This window comes from Megascapheus bottae, chromosome 20, assembly GCF_031878675.1.
Source record: "Megascapheus bottae isolate mThoBot1 chromosome 20, mThoBot2.hap1, whole genome shotgun sequence".
In the NCBI taxonomy this organism is placed as follows: domain Eukaryota; kingdom Metazoa; phylum Chordata; class Mammalia; order Rodentia; family Geomyidae; genus Megascapheus; species Megascapheus bottae.
Genome location: NC_143528.1, coordinates 2,408,166 through 2,426,452, shown reverse-complemented (window position 1 = coordinate 2,426,452; position 18,287 = coordinate 2,408,166). Strand labels below are relative to the sequence as shown.

Sequence of the window (18,287 nt, the reverse complement as noted above, 5' to 3'; positions counted from 1 at the left end):
AAAAATCATGAAATGCAGAATACTTTTCAATATTAACATTGTCAATAGATTCAACTCTATAATCATCACACATAGAACATCAATCTCCTGAATTTATGTAGCTTTGTCTTTGTTCAATACTGCGCTGGAATTCATAGCCAGAGAAATAAAGCCAGAAAAAGAAATTAACAAGACACAAATAGGGAAAGAAAAAAATAAAAGACTTCTAACATACTAGTGGTGATATGATCACGTAGTTAACAGACCTACAGACTCCACCAAAATAAAACTCATACAAGTAGTAGGGCGTGGTGGCTCATGCCTGTAATCCTAGCCATTCAGGAGGCTCAGATATGAGGATTGTGGTTCAAAGCCAGCCTGGGGAACTAAAGACATGAGACTCTTATCTCCAATGAACCACCAGAAAATTGTAAGTGGTGCTATAGCTCAAGGGGTAGTGTAGTAGCCTTGAGATGAAGAGCTCAGGGACAGCACCCAAGTCCAGAGTTCAAGTCCCACAACTAACAACAAACAAAAAACAACAACAACAAAAATATCTCCTACAACTGATGAATATCTTTGAAAACTTAACAGGATTTAAAACTATACACGTTCAAAAATTGGTAGCTTTTTTGTGTACTAAGGAACAGACTGAAAAATAAATCCAGAAAATAATTCCATTCACAATAGCCTCATAAACAATATCTCCTTATTACCAAGGAAGTAAGACTTCTATAATGAAACCAAAACACATTAAAGAAAGTAAATGAAGAAGCTATCAGAAGATGGAAAGATATTATATGCTCACAGCTTAGAAGATTAATATGAAAATAGATACCCTGCAAAAACATGTTCAAATTCAAGACAAAACTCACCAAAATCCCAGGATAATTCTTCTAAGAATTACAGAAAACATCCAAAAGTTCTTCTGGAGATATAAAAGAACAGCAAAAGAATTTCTACATAAAAATACTCAACTTCAAATTATACTACAAAGCCATGGTAACAAAAACAGGTGGATGTTGACTCATAAACCTACCTGAAGACCAATGGAACAGTACAAAAAATACAGGAATAAAACCACACACCTACAAGTAATGTTTGACAAATGAGAGAAGAGCATACATAGAGAAAAGTCAGACTCTTCAAAATATGGTTCTGGGACAAATGGATATCTACCTGCAGGAGATTGAAACTGGATTTCTCTCTCTTACCTTGTACAAAAATAAACTCAAATTCTTATCAAAGAGCTTAAAATAAGATCCAAAAGTTTAAATTTACTACAGGAAAATGTAAGAAAAGCCCTGCAACTTCAAAGCACAGGGAAATTTTTTCTGTATAAGACTTGATATGCCCATAGAAAAACCATCCAGAATTAGCAAATGGGGACTATATGAAATTAAAGAGGTTCCACACAGCAAAATAATTACCAGGACCAAGAGACGACCCATGGAATGGGGGAAAATCTGCTACTGAATAGGTAAAAAAAAACTGATATAATATACAAAGACAAAAAAATTAAACAGCAAACTGAACAGTTCTCACAAGAAGAAATACAAATGGTTAACAGATACAGAGAAACACTCAACATCATTAGTCAAGGAAATGCAAATGAAAGCTATATTATGATTCCATGTCATCTCAGTTGGAATGGAAAATGGAACCCTTATTAATTTTTGGTGGGAATGTCATCTAGTATAACCAGTATGGAAATCAATATGGTTGTTCTCAAAAGACTAAAACTAGACGGGCGGGGGTAGGGGGAGAGAAATGGAGACCAAGACATGAGAAAGGTTATCAATGTTTGTGAAGTAATGCACCTTCTATCTAGTGAATATAATATAACCCTTCTATTAATTACAATAAAAAACAGATGGAAACAAAAAGAGAAACCTGCAGTGGCAACCTGGAAGTCATTATCCTACATGGGATTAGCCAGAAACAAACAAACAAAAAAAATAAATCTACATTATATCTCAACTGCATGTACAATCTAAAGAATTAAAATTACAAAAGCAGAGATTAGCATGGCATTCTCTACACAGTGTGGAAAAGGGACTCTATCACTTGTGGGTGGGGACGGGAGGGAAAAACTGCGAGCAACCAAGAGAACGAGTAGCATGGTTCAAAAGGAAATGGACTCTACCTAACATATAACTGTAACCTCTATGTACATCACCTCTACAGTAACAATAAAACATACATTTAACAAAAAAAGACTAACTTCTTTATTATTCTGCCATACCACCATTAAACTTATATGTGAAGGAGAATAAATCAAGTCTAGAAAAACACCTATATAATTACACATTGTAACACTCTTCACACCAGCCAAATGTTGAAATAAGCTGAAGTGTGTAACAACAAATGAAAGGATAAAAAAGATTTACATATATTCACACTGTATGCACATATATACACATATGTCTATACATATATGCACACACTATGGAATATTACACAACCATAAAGAAAAATGAAATCAAGTCATTTGCAGAAAAAATGAATTTAATTGGAAGATATTATACTGAGTGACATAAGACAAACTCAAATAACAAAATCATAAAATTTCACCCATATGTTCAAACCAAACCTAAAAGACTTATACATATACCTGTGAATATACACACAAACATAATTATTTAGGTGGATAAACAATACAAAATGAAGGACTAAGGAGAAAGGAAATGGGGAGGGGAAAAATAAAGAGTACATAATTTTATAGGGCACTGAAAGTATATATAAAAACAGTATAAGCAATCTGAACAAAAGCTATTGATCAATAGAGGGCTGGGGGAAAAGGAAGAGGAATAAGACTGTAGAAGGCCCATCAGGAAGAAAGTTGGCTAATAAGGAGCATAAAAATAGTTTAATGCAATCAAAAAGATTACTGGAAACTATGAAAATGGAAAAGTGAAACCTGTTGGAAGTGTTTTGGAAAGAGGAGCAGGGGAATGATAAGAGTGGGTCAATTAAAATGCATTGTAAATACAGGTAACTAACCCCAATAAGTAATATGAGCTAATAACTTCTTAAAGAAAATATACCTTTTACGCAACATATTATATGAAATATGCTAAACTTAAAAACATACAAGTAACTCCTTACAATTTTTGAAGACTACACACCAATCAGGAAAACTGCCATCACTGTGTTGTTTCTGAGTACTATTAAAGGGCCTTATCTGAAATCAAGAAAACTAGTTACTAAATTATAAAAAAAAATTAAAATGGCCTATTTAAAAAAAACAGACTATGATTAAAAGTGCATAAATGTTTGCAAGTATAGCAAGAAAAGGTGGGACAGAAAGATATTAGGTGATGGGGAATGTGGTTATCATTTCTTATTTCTTTAGCAAATATGCCTGTAATATATAGTAATCATAACTTAATAATGCTCAAGCTATGGTAATTCCACATTAAGTATTCTCCTAACTCACTATTATTATAATCAGTAAAAAGCAACACTGATCTAGAATGCTTTTAATATGCACTGGTATAATTGACTACATTTCCATTTATTCATGTTAATGGCTTACCCTCAATCAAAATGCATGTTTTTTTAAAAAAATCAGTATTTAGTGTTAAATGAGCCTTCTTAACCTAAAGGCAATATATGCTACTTAAAATTTCAACTTTCTTTAGTACATACAAATCGTATCACACTATATGTGTTCTCTACATGTGTTCACTTTCAGTTGTGTGTGTAAACACATTCTGGGGCTAGTAAGACAATGACGCTCCCCATCCCCCAAAACTATTCCTCAAAGGCCTGGCAGAACATGTACCTAAAAATGGCTCCAGCATCGTCCAAATAGATTCATAACAACAACTTAATAAGAGTAACAACAACTTATTACTTTTTCAAAGAATTACTCCCTAAAATCTGCACTGATTTCAAAAGTATGAGAAGCCTTAGAAGAGCAAAAACATGTCTCACTTTAAGAAAGGAGGTATGAAAAAAAAATAATCTCTTCCAATTGCACTTAGAGCCCCAGGCGCTTCCTTTATATTCATAGTTGCATTTTAAGCAAATGTCATAACTTTTACCAAATCTACATTAATGTTGAGCTTCTAGGATAGGCCAGAAATGACCAATTCTTCTATTTTAATTAAAGCTTTTGGCCCCATATTTGGCATTGTGTGAGGTCAGACCTATCTGAAGATTAGTATATATTGCTATAATAATTTATTAGTATTCAATCACATTGTTGAAATTCAGGCCCATCTTCTCTTTAGGGGTGGGGAGAAATAAGGAATAAAACAAAACATCTATTTCAAATGTATTGCTGTGAAAGAAGGGGAAACATGTAGAAATAGAATCATTTTGTGCTTTACCTGCATAGCCATCTTCCACTATCTCAATTTCTTAAGAGAAAAAAAACCCTTATAACTCAAATTCACTTCAAATAAGGATACTGATTTTTGTCTTATAGTACTACACAGATTTTTATTTAAAAAAAGCCAGTTTGTATTTGCATAATATTTCAAATAGTCTCCAAAGTCCTTTCCCATTTAAGGATAATTCATCCTTAAATAACACTTGAGAGGCTGGCAAAAAAGGTGTTATCTCCAATCAGCTTTACAATTCATTCCTGATTTCCTAGATAATTCTTTTACCATCTTTTTTCATCAGAACCATCTAATTATACCTCCTTTAGAAATCAGCTAAAATAAGCCACTGACTTAAAAAAAAAAAGGAGAAAACTTGGAACAGACTGGTAATTATAGAAGAGTAGCTTTCATAGTCCACTACTTTGGAGGTATTTCTAGTCATTCAGGGTAAGTAGGATTTAATTAGAAAACAAATATATCAAGGACCTAACTCTTTTTATAGTCCAAAGAAGACTGGCTGATGCGAGTATTGTATTCATAGACTGGAGGATAGAGTGTCTAGCCAGGACTCACTTCAGATTCCACTACTGAACAAGCCCAGAATGAACCCTGGAAATGCTATACAACCATCACGCTAGGAGTCAAGGTTAAATTTAAACCTAATTGAAAACTACATGAGTTAGAGATCTGTTTTAATGTGTAGGGTGTTTTTCCCCCAATGGAAGAATCGTGCCTTACTACCACAAAAAGGTATGTAGCGATAGAAACTTCTTGCACTAAGTGTGAAAGATAGGCTAAATAAAAATCTAGTAAGAAAAAGCCTTTGCCTAGAGGAAGTCTTCCATCATCACACAGAGGGTGAGAGAAAACTCCTCCACAGGACCTGCCAAGGCCTAGTCAGTAGACAGGCCTTCCCGCCCTGGACTCAGTAGACTAGAAAATGATGAAAGACAGATCCACTCATAGCAAGAACATGTGACAGGCTTTAACAATCTTTTGTTCTGGAACAGGGAAATGGAAACTGGTTTTTTTTTAAAGGATGTAATATAAAGGAAAAACCGTTCGTTTATTTGAGCTCTTAATGGAACCCAGAGCTTACAGTAGACAAGCACTATGACATGGAGCTAAACCCCCAACATTTCAAGGCCAAGAACAAACTCTGAAAAATAGAGTATGTGCTACAGTAAATAGAGGTAGGTTTTAAATAGTACGGATTTGTCATATAATTCAAGAAAATATGAATCAAGGGTAAAAGCTGCAAAAAAAGGGATAAAACAAATTGATAGAGATAATGTCTGAGTTAATAAAGTGAGGAAATTAAAAATGCCACAGATTAACCTGGAAGGTCTTTCACAGCAGTTCAAGAGCAGAATAAATACTAAAGATCTCTATGGAAGTCCATTCAGAGGAGACTTTTCAAATGAAAAGGAACGCAATGGAGAAAAATGAAACTGGAAATTTAAATGTGTACAACCAGAATATGTATGCTATGCTATGGCTTTAAGTGACAAAATACATATATAAGTAAGTAAATAAATAAACATTCCAAAACAGTTCCAACTTTTGGGATTAAAAAAGAACACTATCTGAATTGATCAAACTCTCTGATTGGCAAGTTTATAAACAAAGATGAGAAGCAAAGCAAATACTATTCTTGCCATAATGGGTGGCTTTAATCTTCAACTACACATGTAAGGGAACTCCAAGAAATAGAAAAAATATTTCATCATGTGAAAATTGGTTTGATATTATTGATATATAGTGGTAACTCACATTTATACAGAAAAAACATATAAAAATCAAACAGGAATTTTATAAATACAAATAGCTAATTAGGTAATTAAAGGGAATTTCATAAAAACTACAATTTTTAAATTAAAAATATTTTTCATCCATCCAGTTGAAAGAACTTACAAAACATACATAAATCTTTGAGCAGAATACTTGGCACTCTTTTGTTTTAAATTGTTGGGGTAATACATAGAGAGGTTACAGTTATAATCGCCAGGTAGTAGGTACATTATTACGCACACATTAATATCCCTTCTCATGTTTTTGTCCCCATTTCCCATCCCCTACCCCCTCCCAATCATCACATTTTCCCTCCTTCCCTTTCCTATTTCAAATAAACAAATAAGCATATGTACAATATACCAGGTAACAAAGTCAGAAGACTTGATACTCATACAGCTAACATGTATATAAGATGGCACAGCTTCCAGAATAGAAATTGTGTGTGTGTGTATGTGTATGTATATATATATATATGTATGTTTTACACACATACATACACAAACAGAAAAAAGTACTTAATCTAAAAATATTCACACCTATAATCCTAGCTACTCAAGAGGCTAAGGTCTGGGGATCGAGGTTCAAAAACAGCCTAGAGCGGAAGACTCTTATCTCCAATTAATCACTAGAAAATGGGAAGTGGGACTGTGGCTCAAGGAGTAGAGTGGTTGTCTTGAGCTGAAAAGCTCAGGGACAGTGCCCAGACCCAGGGATAGGGCCAGAGCCTTGAGCTGAAGAGCTTAGGGACAGCACCCAGGCCCAGAGTTCAAGCCCCATGACTGACAAAATAATATAGTTTACATAAGCAATTATAGCCATGTATTATTATTGTGGTTTGTGATAGTAAAAATTTACAAATGAGTTATGTGCTCGAAAATAAGGGGAATAAATATGATATATCTATCCAGTAGAGCCCCAAATGTCCATTAGCAGGCATAATATTATTCAGTGATGTGAAAATATATAAGGGCAGCATTTAGATAAAGGTAGTTTTAAATTAAACTATAAAGGATATCATTTTTAAGCAAAAACAAGTATGTACATGTGTGTGTATTTATGTGTTTGTATATATATATGTACCTGACAACAGTCTAGAAAATGACATATAAAGGGATTAATATTAAACATGACATGAACTACAAGTGATTTTTTTTCTATTTTCTTATATACCATCTTTGAATTTTTAAGAATCCCAATCATTCCAGTTATCAGAAGGAAGAAAATCACAATTAAATGAAGACATATTGCAGCGATGACAATTTGTCATCCTAAGAGTTTTACCTTCAGATTAAGAAAACTATATCTCAGAAAGACCAAAATACTACATTCAATAAATTTTTACAGGATATTGATTGATCCTATCAGTTTAGTTCTTGTTGGACCCCACAATCAATCTCAATGTGTTAACATAGAAGTGTGTACTCAATAAGTATTAGTTGACAGAGGAAGTAAACACATCAATGAAAATCACAGAATAACTGAAGACCCTCCATGATGCCAATCTCATCAAAAAGCGATGTGTATCTGAAGTCATCTTTGTTACAAACACTTTTGCATTCAAAACTGAACATGAAAACATCAGCCTTCATTTCCATCTCAAAGCCAGGCTGCTGCCGTGTGGGGCAGCAAGAAGTCTGTAGACCACACAGAATGCACTTTGGAGTATGTGCACCCTGGGGACACTGATGGAAACTTCCCTGAAATCTCCATCATTTTGTTGGAGCAAAAGCTCTGGAGAAGCTGGGAATTCTTGTAAGGGGCACAGAAATAAGAGAATCACAGGGACAATCACAGTGCTACAAACATCAGAATGCATATGATCCAGCTGTTGATGAAGAGAAGTTTGGAACAACACAGAATTTCTCCCCTGTTTCCAAGAGGTCAAACCTACCAGAAACTAGCTTGGTGAAGTCCTGTTTAACCTGTGGTCAGATAGACATGTGGGCTGTTATGATCTGGGACCCTATGCCTCTTAGGTTCTAATTACAGCATCCTAGTAGCTGCGCTGCTATGGACTGAATTGTGTCCTCAAAAATTATCTGTCAAAAGTAATCCAAGCCCACAATATGAATCCTTTTGGAGATTGGGTCTTTATAAAGGAAATTAAGGTCAAATGAGTTTAAAAGGGCAAAGTCCTAATCCACTAAATCTGGAGTCACTGTAAGAAGAGACACGCCAGGTCTTCCTTTTTTCTCCCTCTCTCCTTCTTCTTTGTGCAGTAAAAGCCATGTGAGGACATGATAAGAAGATTGCTAACTATAAGCCTTGGAAGTGAGCCCTCAACTAAAAGCAAGCCCACTGGCACCTTATTCATGAGGTTCGGGTGTGTGGAACTACAAGGAATTAAATGTCTGCTATCTAAACACCCAGTCTGTTGTATCCTGTTACAACCACCCAAGTTGACTAATACATATGCTGTCCATTTAACTTACATGTTTTCATGAAATGCTTCTTCTTGCTCGCAGTAATCTATGCATTTATCAAAAGCAAAAATCTACAATTTCCTAGAATTATATCACTTTGGTTTTCTCTGAAATATTTTTCAAAGAGCGTTTTAAAATGAGAAGCACTTAACTTAAATGAGTACCATATTAGGAAAGAAATGAATTTTTGTTGGAGTAAATTATGTATAAAGGGTATGTGTAGTACCATGATTGTGTAAACATATTTGTATGAAATCTACACTGCTGTCTGCCTACACAACACATTACAAATTTAAATCAAAGTCTTGCAACTCAAAAAATTAAATTACCATCAAGAAGTAGAGGAAGAGATTTTCTGTGGTGTGAGTACAGAATTAAAAATGTCTCCATGATGGCTGTGCATTTTAAGCAGAGTCACAAGAGAAGAATATAGCCTTATCTTGGACTTTTTTTTCTTTTGCTATTTGGGGAAAAAAACAGGAGTAATACTCTCCCATCAGTCCTTTATAGGATGGTAACATTAGAGACCAAGGGATAAAACAAGCCAGTGTGATCAGTGATGAAAGTCAGAGAAGACTGGATGATTTGAAGGAACAAAGCTAGCAAATCCATCTGAAATGTGAAAGCTTAAACAACGGAAGCCAATCCTAGGCTATTATTTCCCAAGGTCTCTTGGTTTCTCTTACAAAATGCAGGTTTAAACTGAGGTAAAAAAAAATTCTAGCACAATGTAACAATAAAATTGTGTGAAATCGTCCAAAATTAACCCCACCACTGCCATTGACAAACACTAGTGTAATGTATACTGGAATTTGAATCTGCAGGAAAGGTAACAAGAGTGTTTGTCCTTGTGAAATGAATAACCAGCTGAGCAAGACTCGGTCACCCACAGCAAGCCTCACACATTGCTCTACCCAACCTGGCTGATCACCTGCCTCTTTATTCTGTTTAACACTTTCCCATTACATTCTCTTCCTATCCTCTTAGGTTGCACACCTTGGCATATCATTCTAATTATAAATATAATCGTATAATTATTCTGAAACTGAACTCTTATGACTGAATGTCCAGTTTACAATCCTGATTCATCGCCACATTGTATTTGTAAATAGTCTCCATAGAGAAGTTTGTCTATAAATATTTACTATTTAAATAGCCAGGTAAGTCAGAATAACTTAAGTGGCCCCCGCTTTCGGCAAACAACAGTTTAAAACATATGAATAGACAAAATATACCTGCTTGTCAGAGATTCTCTATCTCCTAGAAGATCTTATTGTGGTATGTCCATATATGCACACAGAGTAATTGATCAGACTCCTTTCCTGCAGTCACTCTCTCTCATAATCCTCCTACATTACCAAATCAGTGTCAACAGCAAGCTTCAGTACTCCCATTTTCATAGCATGTGCATCCTCCTCTGACCCTCTCTGTTGTTCACTCTCCTCCCATTGTTTACAGCCTCATCCAGGATATGACCATTTTACATACCTACCTTTTTTTTCTTTTTGAAGAAGTGGGCAGGTCCTAGATACTGTCTCTGAGCTTCTTTGGCTCAAGGCTAGCACTCTACCACTTGAGCCACAGCTCCACATCCAGCTTTATGTTGTTGTTGTTGTTAATTCAAGGTAAGTGCCTCACTAACTTTCCTGCTCTTGCTGGCTTCAAACCACAATTTTCAGACCTCAGTCTGCTAAGTCTCTAAAATTACAAATGTGAGTCACCACTGCCCTGCCCTGCCCTACCATTCATTTGTACTTTAAGTGTATGCTAACTTTTTTAAAAGGGGCTTTACCTTGTCATTCACACATGCATTTGTAGTACTTTAATCACATTGACTCTTGCTTACTCTCACTTTTCACAATCCAAAACTTCATTTTTAAAGGCTTTATATCCATATTATTTTCAAAACTTTTTAGATATCTAAGTATAACATTTATGATCTGAAACAAGTAATAAACACATTTTATATTAAAAAGTGCTCAGTATTGAATAACACGTACAAAACAGTATGTCCATCTCTCATTCCACCACATACACATGGATTTAAGCTAGGTTTTTTACACTCAGAACTAACTCATTGAAGTAGGATAATGATAGGATTTGGACCCCCACATTGGCATAGAGGTCTGGAGGGTCCAGCTATGAAGCTAGTAGCAAATTAATTTAGTGCCCTTATTTCAACCAATGACAGAGAAATAGCATTTTTCCTTGATTCTCAAGCTGTAGAGTCTCCAAAGTGAGTTCCATATTCAGAAACATATTTTGTTTTTCTGTCAACATTTGTTTTGTTTACTACGTCTTTGCAAACTTTAAGGGGAAACCTGTATGAAATGCCAGCTGCAAGTATACTATAACACCAACAGACCGAATGCCACCTGCTTTTCAATGATCTATTTTTCTATTCAAATCCTAGATTTTAATTTGCTAGCTGGCTGTTTGTACTGATTGCTTCATTACAGAAAAATGGAGACATTTTGAAATAATTCATTTTCTCTAGATAGATGATTGAATAGAAGATCATTTTATTCAAATAATATCTCTTCCTCTCTGTGTCACTCACAGTTCTCAACTAGAGGAGTAAGAGAGAAACATCGAGAGAGACTTGCATTTCCAGAGGCTAGAACATAAGTACCCACTCTTGGGGGAGAGTTAAGGGGATCACTATTGAAGCTCTAGGTCACACTTCATTCCACTTCATGCAGGACAGACATGGGATGATTCCTGCCTTTGTATTCTTTCTAAAATTTGATTCCAAGAACATTTAATTCAAAATCACAATTGTTCATTATTTTGTTGGTTTGGTTTAGGTTGGGTTTTGTTCTGAGTTTGTGGGGTTTTTTTTCCAGAAGAGAATTGCTAGGGTAAAAAGTGATATTTTATAAACCACAGCTTTATTTTCCTCCCTCTGTGATCCTATGTGATCCTCTCATCATCCTTCCCTTTCTAGGGCTTTCAAGCCTAAATTGGCAGGAAAGAAAACAGCATGAGAGCTATCTCCCAGCTTCAGATGGATGGAACTCACTTCAGTGCAAGAGGCAGCTCCAGGAGGAATCAGCCTGAAGCCAGGCTTCCAGGGACCTGCAGAAAGAAGACTGGGAAGTGCGGAGCTGGAAGGGGCATGGTGTTGGAAGAAGTCTTGCTCTCACATCTTCCAGCTCTCCAAATCTCCAACTGCTGCTTTTCATTTCTTACAATCTTCTCTTTTGCACCCTTGCCAATTTGCATCTTCACTTCCTAATAGTATTTAGTACAGTTCTCTTAGCTGTCATGCTAGCCTATTCTACCTCTCCAATTCCAGAGAACATAACGACAGACAACAAACACAAAATCATGTGTAGCAAAGCCATTGCAAAAGATAAAGAATTTTTAAATGGTAGGTAAATACACTTGAAGGATTATGAAGAAATTACCTATGTAAAATAAAAAGATAAAGGCATGAAAATATAAAGCAGACAAACACATCATGACTAAGTAAGCTTTATTGATCCAACAGATGAAAATATATTAGTGTTTAGAACACATAAATGGAATAACAGACAAAAGCTGCATGTTCCTCTCAGTGTTGTCAGGAATAAATTAGGACAAAATCTAATACCATTTGCTGACAAAAGTTCTCAACAACTAGGAAGAGAAATGTTCTTCGACCTGAGACGGTCACCAGAGGAAACCCCTATCTCAAAAGAACAATTTTTTCCCCAAGGTTAAGTCCCAGACAAACAAAGATATCTCCTATCACCATTTTTAGTCCACATCACACTGGAGGCTTAAAACAGGGAACAAAAATAAGGTAATGGGTGGGAAAAAATTAAGTGAGTTTATTTACTTACCTACAAATGAAACTTGTAGATGATATTAGCTTAATGAATATGTGTTTAAAACCACTAAAATAAACTAGTTGGCCACATTACAAGATATAAAATGAATATATACACTCAAGTGAATTTCTGAATATGAGTGATGAACAATCCAAAAAAATCATATTTAAAAAACATATTCAGTTATAATAACATCAAAAAAGTACTTAGGGAATAAGCTGATTCCAGAGTTATATCAACTTATATTAGTCAAAACAATCTTGAAAAGAACAAGCTGTCCAATTCCCATTTCCCAATTCAAAGCCTACTATAAAGTTAGACTAACAGAATGTGACATAAAGGTAGGTACATCAGAAGAACAGAACTCTTAAATTTAGAACCACTTGATTCTTGACAAGAAGGTCAAAGAATTCAACAAATATCCACACGCAAAGATGAGTGATGAGAATCTCTTATATGCACAAAAATGAATTCAAAGTACAGCCATAATCCTTAAAGCAACAGATTCAACTGTAAAACTCTATAAAAAATATATATATATAGTAACCTCAGACTAGGCAGTGACTTTCTACAGTTTAGCACTAATACACATGTGAAAAGGATAATATACATAAATTTACTTAAGAAGAATTTTTTTGTGTACTACTGTGCTAATACTGTGGCTTGAACTCAGGGCCTGGCTTTCTCACTTGTCTTTTTCACACAAGGCTGGCACTCTACCACTTGATCCATACCTTCACGTCCCACTTTTTCATAGTAAATTGAAGACAACAGTCTCATAGCTTTATCTGCCCAAGCTGATCCTCAGACCTTAGCCTCCTGCGTCTCTATAATTTCAGGTCTGAGCCAACAACATCTAGTAGCTTAGTCAAGATTCAGAAGATATTTTTACCAAGGAAAAACATCAAGAAAATGAAAAGAGATGAAAAATATTTGCAAAACACCTATCTGTTAAGAGGTTTATTTATCTAGAATATACAATTTAACATTGAAAAGGCAAATATCTCAAAACAATGGACAAAAATATGTAAAAATATATAAAATAATACACAAATATTATTTTTTTCACAAATATTATTTTATACGATCATATGCACACATTTATTGAGCCTTTGTGATCTTCTCCTAACCTAGGCCTCACAGTGTCAATGTCTAGAGTCTTGTATAACTCATTACGTCCAAGTGTACTTTTCAAATCTTTTGTCATCCAGTGTATTTACTTACATATTTATAGGCACATTCTAGTTACAACAAATGAGAGAAACTCTGCAACCTATGTTTCTTTGGTTAAGATAATTTTTCCAAGTCTTTCTATTTTCTTACAACTGGTACAATATCATTCCTTCTGATGGAACTGTAGACTCCAGTCAGTGTGTGTGTGTGTGTGTGTGTGTGTGTGTGTGTGTGTGTGTGTGTGTGTGTGTGTGCATGTGTGTGTGAGGGGGGTGGAAACGAGGTTTTATCTTTTTGTTTTTTGTACCTTTTGACATGTATGTAGGCTTATCTGTTTTGGGAAGGGCAAAGGGGAGTACAGAAATGGAGGGAAAAGGGGGAACAAATACAGCAGTGATGTTGACACTATGTTGAAAATGATCCATACAACTTGGGGGGGGGGGGAGGAAAATTTTTGTAAAAAGTGAGGGAATGAGTAACACTGTTAAAATAACATATTTATCTGACTTATACACAGTTGTATATATTACCCTCACAATAACAAAATTGAAATTAAAAAATAAAACAATGACCAGATGATTCTGTTTAAAACACACACATCTGTAATCACAGTTGCCCAAATGGCTGAGATCTAGAAGATTGTGATTCAATGTTGCTGGTCATTAAAATAAAATGTTGCTGGTTGTTAAAATACATCTTCAAAGTAGCCAGGAAAAAAAATCGGGGCTGGAGATATGTAAAGGTATCATTCCATTAGAAAAAGGAATAAAATCTAGGCATGCAACACTATGGAGAACTCTTGAAAATATTATGTCCTGTGATACAACCAGACATAAAAGACAACAGATTATATGATTCATGGACGTGAAATACCAAGACTGGGCAAAATCTACAGAGGCAGAAAATAGGCTGGTAGATGTCAGGGACTGACAGTGGTGAAGAAATTTCAGGTATTAAAATGCTATTCTACTATCGTCTTGGTACAAATGCTCTGGAGTTAGTGGTGAATCACCAAATTGTATGCTTAGAATGATGAGCTGCATAGTGTTTATATCAAAATAGAGATGGTATTAAAGTGAAAATTTTAAGAAAATGGTATGAAATGGATATATGACATATATCAAATGTGCAAATCTCTAAAAATATATAATAAAGAGTTCTAGGGGTAAATGGAAAGAATTGAAACATATGAAGTGTTTAAAAAGTCGAACCAGCCACTATATACTCTTCCCTTCTCTACTGTTGCCTCCATCACCATCAACAAAGACTCAGAGGCTCTGATCTATGAGATCGATAGATTAGCTAAGAAATGAAAACAGTGGTTGCAAGAGGTACAGTGCTAGCCTTGAGCAAAAGAGCTGAGTTCAATCCCCATAACCGTCCCCTTCCCCTCAAAAGGATTAAAAATGAAAACAATGATTTTTAAAATCACTGCTATTCAGCACATTAATACAGTGAGAAAAGGAGAGACAAAATCTATCTCACCCAATGCAGAAAAACTACTTCATAAACTCCAACATCTGTTTACATATATATATATATACATGCAAACATACATGTTGTCTTTTAATTAGTTAGAAAACTAGGGGATAGTAAGAATATCCTCTAAATATAATAGCCATTATAGTTTTCAGAATTTTTTATTGTGCTCCTTCAGCAGTAGAACACAGGTGTGATGATATAGGCTTATAATCACAGTTCCCAGCTACTCTGAACTGTTAGGAGGATCGGCCAGTCAGAGGAAATTATCAAGAGTCTAGGTTTGTGCTTGCTAGTATGCACAAAGACCCAGGTTCGATTCCTTGGTACCACATACAAGAAAAAGCCAAATGGGTGCTGTGACTCAAGTGGTAGAGCTCTAGCCTTGAGAAAGTGCAAGGACAATGCTCAGGCCCTGAATTCAAGGCCTGGGACTGGCAAAAAAAAAAGAGTCTAGGTTTAAAAAACAAAAGGAAATAGGGGCTTAGAAAGCAACTTAAGCCAGAGACATTAGGAAAGGAAGGAAAGAAATGTAGGAAGAAGGGAGGAGAAAAGGAGAAAGGGAAGGGGAAAGGGAAAAGACAAGAGGCCTGAGAAAATAAGCGAGAGGGAGAGGAAAAAGAAAGATAAATCACCATCTCTGTTGCTATTAGACATAGCATTGAAATTTCTCACCAACACTATAAAAAAAGAAAAAGAGAATGAAGAATAAAAAGTGAACAGCTAAAGCATATTTGAAGTAACAGAACTTTATTGTTAAAAACTGGCAGAATCAATAGAAACACTACTAGAACTCCTAAAGCATTTAATGTTTGATAACATAAAGATTCACTGTCCCCAAATCCCTTCAGTAAAGAGCCTCATTCTCCTGCTCCAGAAGTATTATCACTAGTTAGTCTTTAGCTGTCCACTCTTCCTGGGATCCCTTACTTACAGAGAGCTAGCTTGAGCAAGGTTAAGTCCTTCAGATTGTGGTGATAAATTACACAAATCATTGTCTACATTAGACTAAACCTGAGAATGTGTTAAATTATTCAGAACTTCAAGTACAGTTAACTTAATCCTCTGTCCAAAATTAAATAACTATCAATTTGCATAATCACTAATAGTACAGAAATCTGTGAATATTCCCATTTCTGCCTGTTTGTTGATTCTCCTGCCAGTTCTAGGAATACAAGTATACCTTGCACTTTTACGCTTGCCTTAAGAACTCTCCTGTGTACACGCTAAGATTGACACCTCAATGATAACTTCACAAGCTCTAGGACACCAATTTTATTCTAATTTCTCAGTGTCCTCACTGTCTTTACCATACATTTCACCTTTTATTACTTTCATTTAAGTAACTCAACAAATATAGTTAGTAGGCAATATAAAAAGGAATTATCTGGGACCAGGAGTTTGGCCTAGTGGTTAAAGTGCGTGCCTAGCATGCATGAAGACCCGGGTTCGATTCCTCGGTACCACATACATAGAAAAAAGCCGGAAGTGGTGCTGAGGCTCAAGTGGTAGAGCTCTAGCCTTGAGAAAGTCCAAGGACAGTGCTCAGGCCCTGAGCTCAAGCCCAGGACTGGCAAAAAAAAAAGGAATTATCTATATTCTAAGAAGGTCAAAACTGCCTCTTGATTTGAACTGATTACATGTAGTATATTAATTAGTATCTCTGTCTTGAGACTGATGTGTAAACAAAGGAAATAGAATTGTTGTTAAAGTCAGCTCTGCTGCTCTTTCTCAAACACATGGTCAGTATTCTGTAACTTTTTCCCTTACCGTCATCATGCTTGACAACCTAATTTTGTGTCACATCCTCGTCTCAAAAAGACAACCACACATGCATGCACAGATACAAAGTTAGCTCAAGTCTATTGAGTAATAAGAAGTGTTTAACCAGCATAATTATGTAGTCAGGCTGGTCATTTTGTCATCCAAGGAAAATAATAACATTGTAGTCCAAACATCATTAGGTATCACACAACTATGTAGTACCATTCCCAGAGCTTTCCCTCCTGCCAGCTGCTATTAACCATATTCCACATAAACACGCCTCACTCCACTTGCTGCATGATTAGCTGCTTCACACAAATGCACTAAAAACTGGAAAAGTGATTAATAAGAGTGGAAAAATCAAAACCAGTATTCAAAATGATGGAGGGTTTAGCTGTCTTCAGCTCCTGGTTAGCCTTCTGCAGTTGTTTCTGACTTACAAGACAAAGCACAGCAGCCATGGGGAGGCGGGCTGCTGAAGCCCTTCTGCCCTGATGAATTAGGAATCCAGACAGTATTAGAGCCTTAAACAACCCTTTGCTCTTCTAAGTGCTTTCTTGTGAACTTCAACAACAGGCATAATGTTGATTCTAAGTCACATTCAGTCCCGTTTCTAATATTTCTGATCTTAGTCCAATCAACTGAAAGGAAATAGATAAAATTGTGGAAAAGTGAGGAAGTAAATTAATATTGGAGCCTTAGTTATTCGTTTCCTTCTTCTGATCAAAATAATTCTACCAAAAATATCCTGCCATATTTCAGCTAGATGAAGAGTTAAATGGCCACAAATTTTATAGCAGGTAAATACTACATAAATTTGCATGTCATTCATTCATTAATTCATTCTTTTGTGTTCCAACTCCTTGGTGCATTATTATTGCACATACACACATAGGTCCAGTATGCTAGCAAAAGTCATTGTGGATTATTTTGATTGAACTGCTGCTGCAAAAGAAAGAAAAGTCTGGATGCACTACTTATTCTCTGATGAAATCTTAACAACTCTTTCGCAAACATTATTATTGTTTTTGTGGGTTCATGTGGCTTGAACTTGGCCTAGGGGCTGTCCTTGAGCTCTTCACCTCCAGGCTACCACCCTACCCCTGGGCCTGGGCATTGTCCCTGGACAGTTCAGCTCAGGGCTATTGCCCTACCCTTGAGCCAAGCCCCACTTCCCATTTTCTAGAGGTTAATTAGAGATAAGAGTCTCAGGTCCTTTTGTGCCTGGGCTGGCTATGGACCTTGATACTCAGATCTCAGCCTCCTGAGTAACTAGAATTATAGGCATGAGCCACTGCGCCCGGAAAATATTATTCATTTGCCATCCTCACTGAGTGAAGACTATGTCTTACTGGCCAGAATTCACATCCTCATCCTTCTTCACATATCTTCCCCTTTGGCTTTAGCAGGTATGACAGTACTCCTATTTGCAAGGACCGTAAATAATATGCATAAGTACAGGATGTATTAATAGAAGAAAATTAAAGCCTAGGTTCTTCAAGGTTCAGTGATGAGTAGTAGACTGT

General features: G+C 35.8%; 1 protein-coding gene across 1 annotated transcript in view; it reads right to left on the bottom strand.

Annotated features, from left to right (window-relative positions):
* The window catches only part of Zmat4 (zinc finger matrin-type 4), a 341,626-nt gene that overhangs the window by 280,975 nt on the left and 42,364 nt on the right, over positions 1–18,287 (bottom strand). The gene's annotated exons all lie outside the window — the stretch shown is intronic.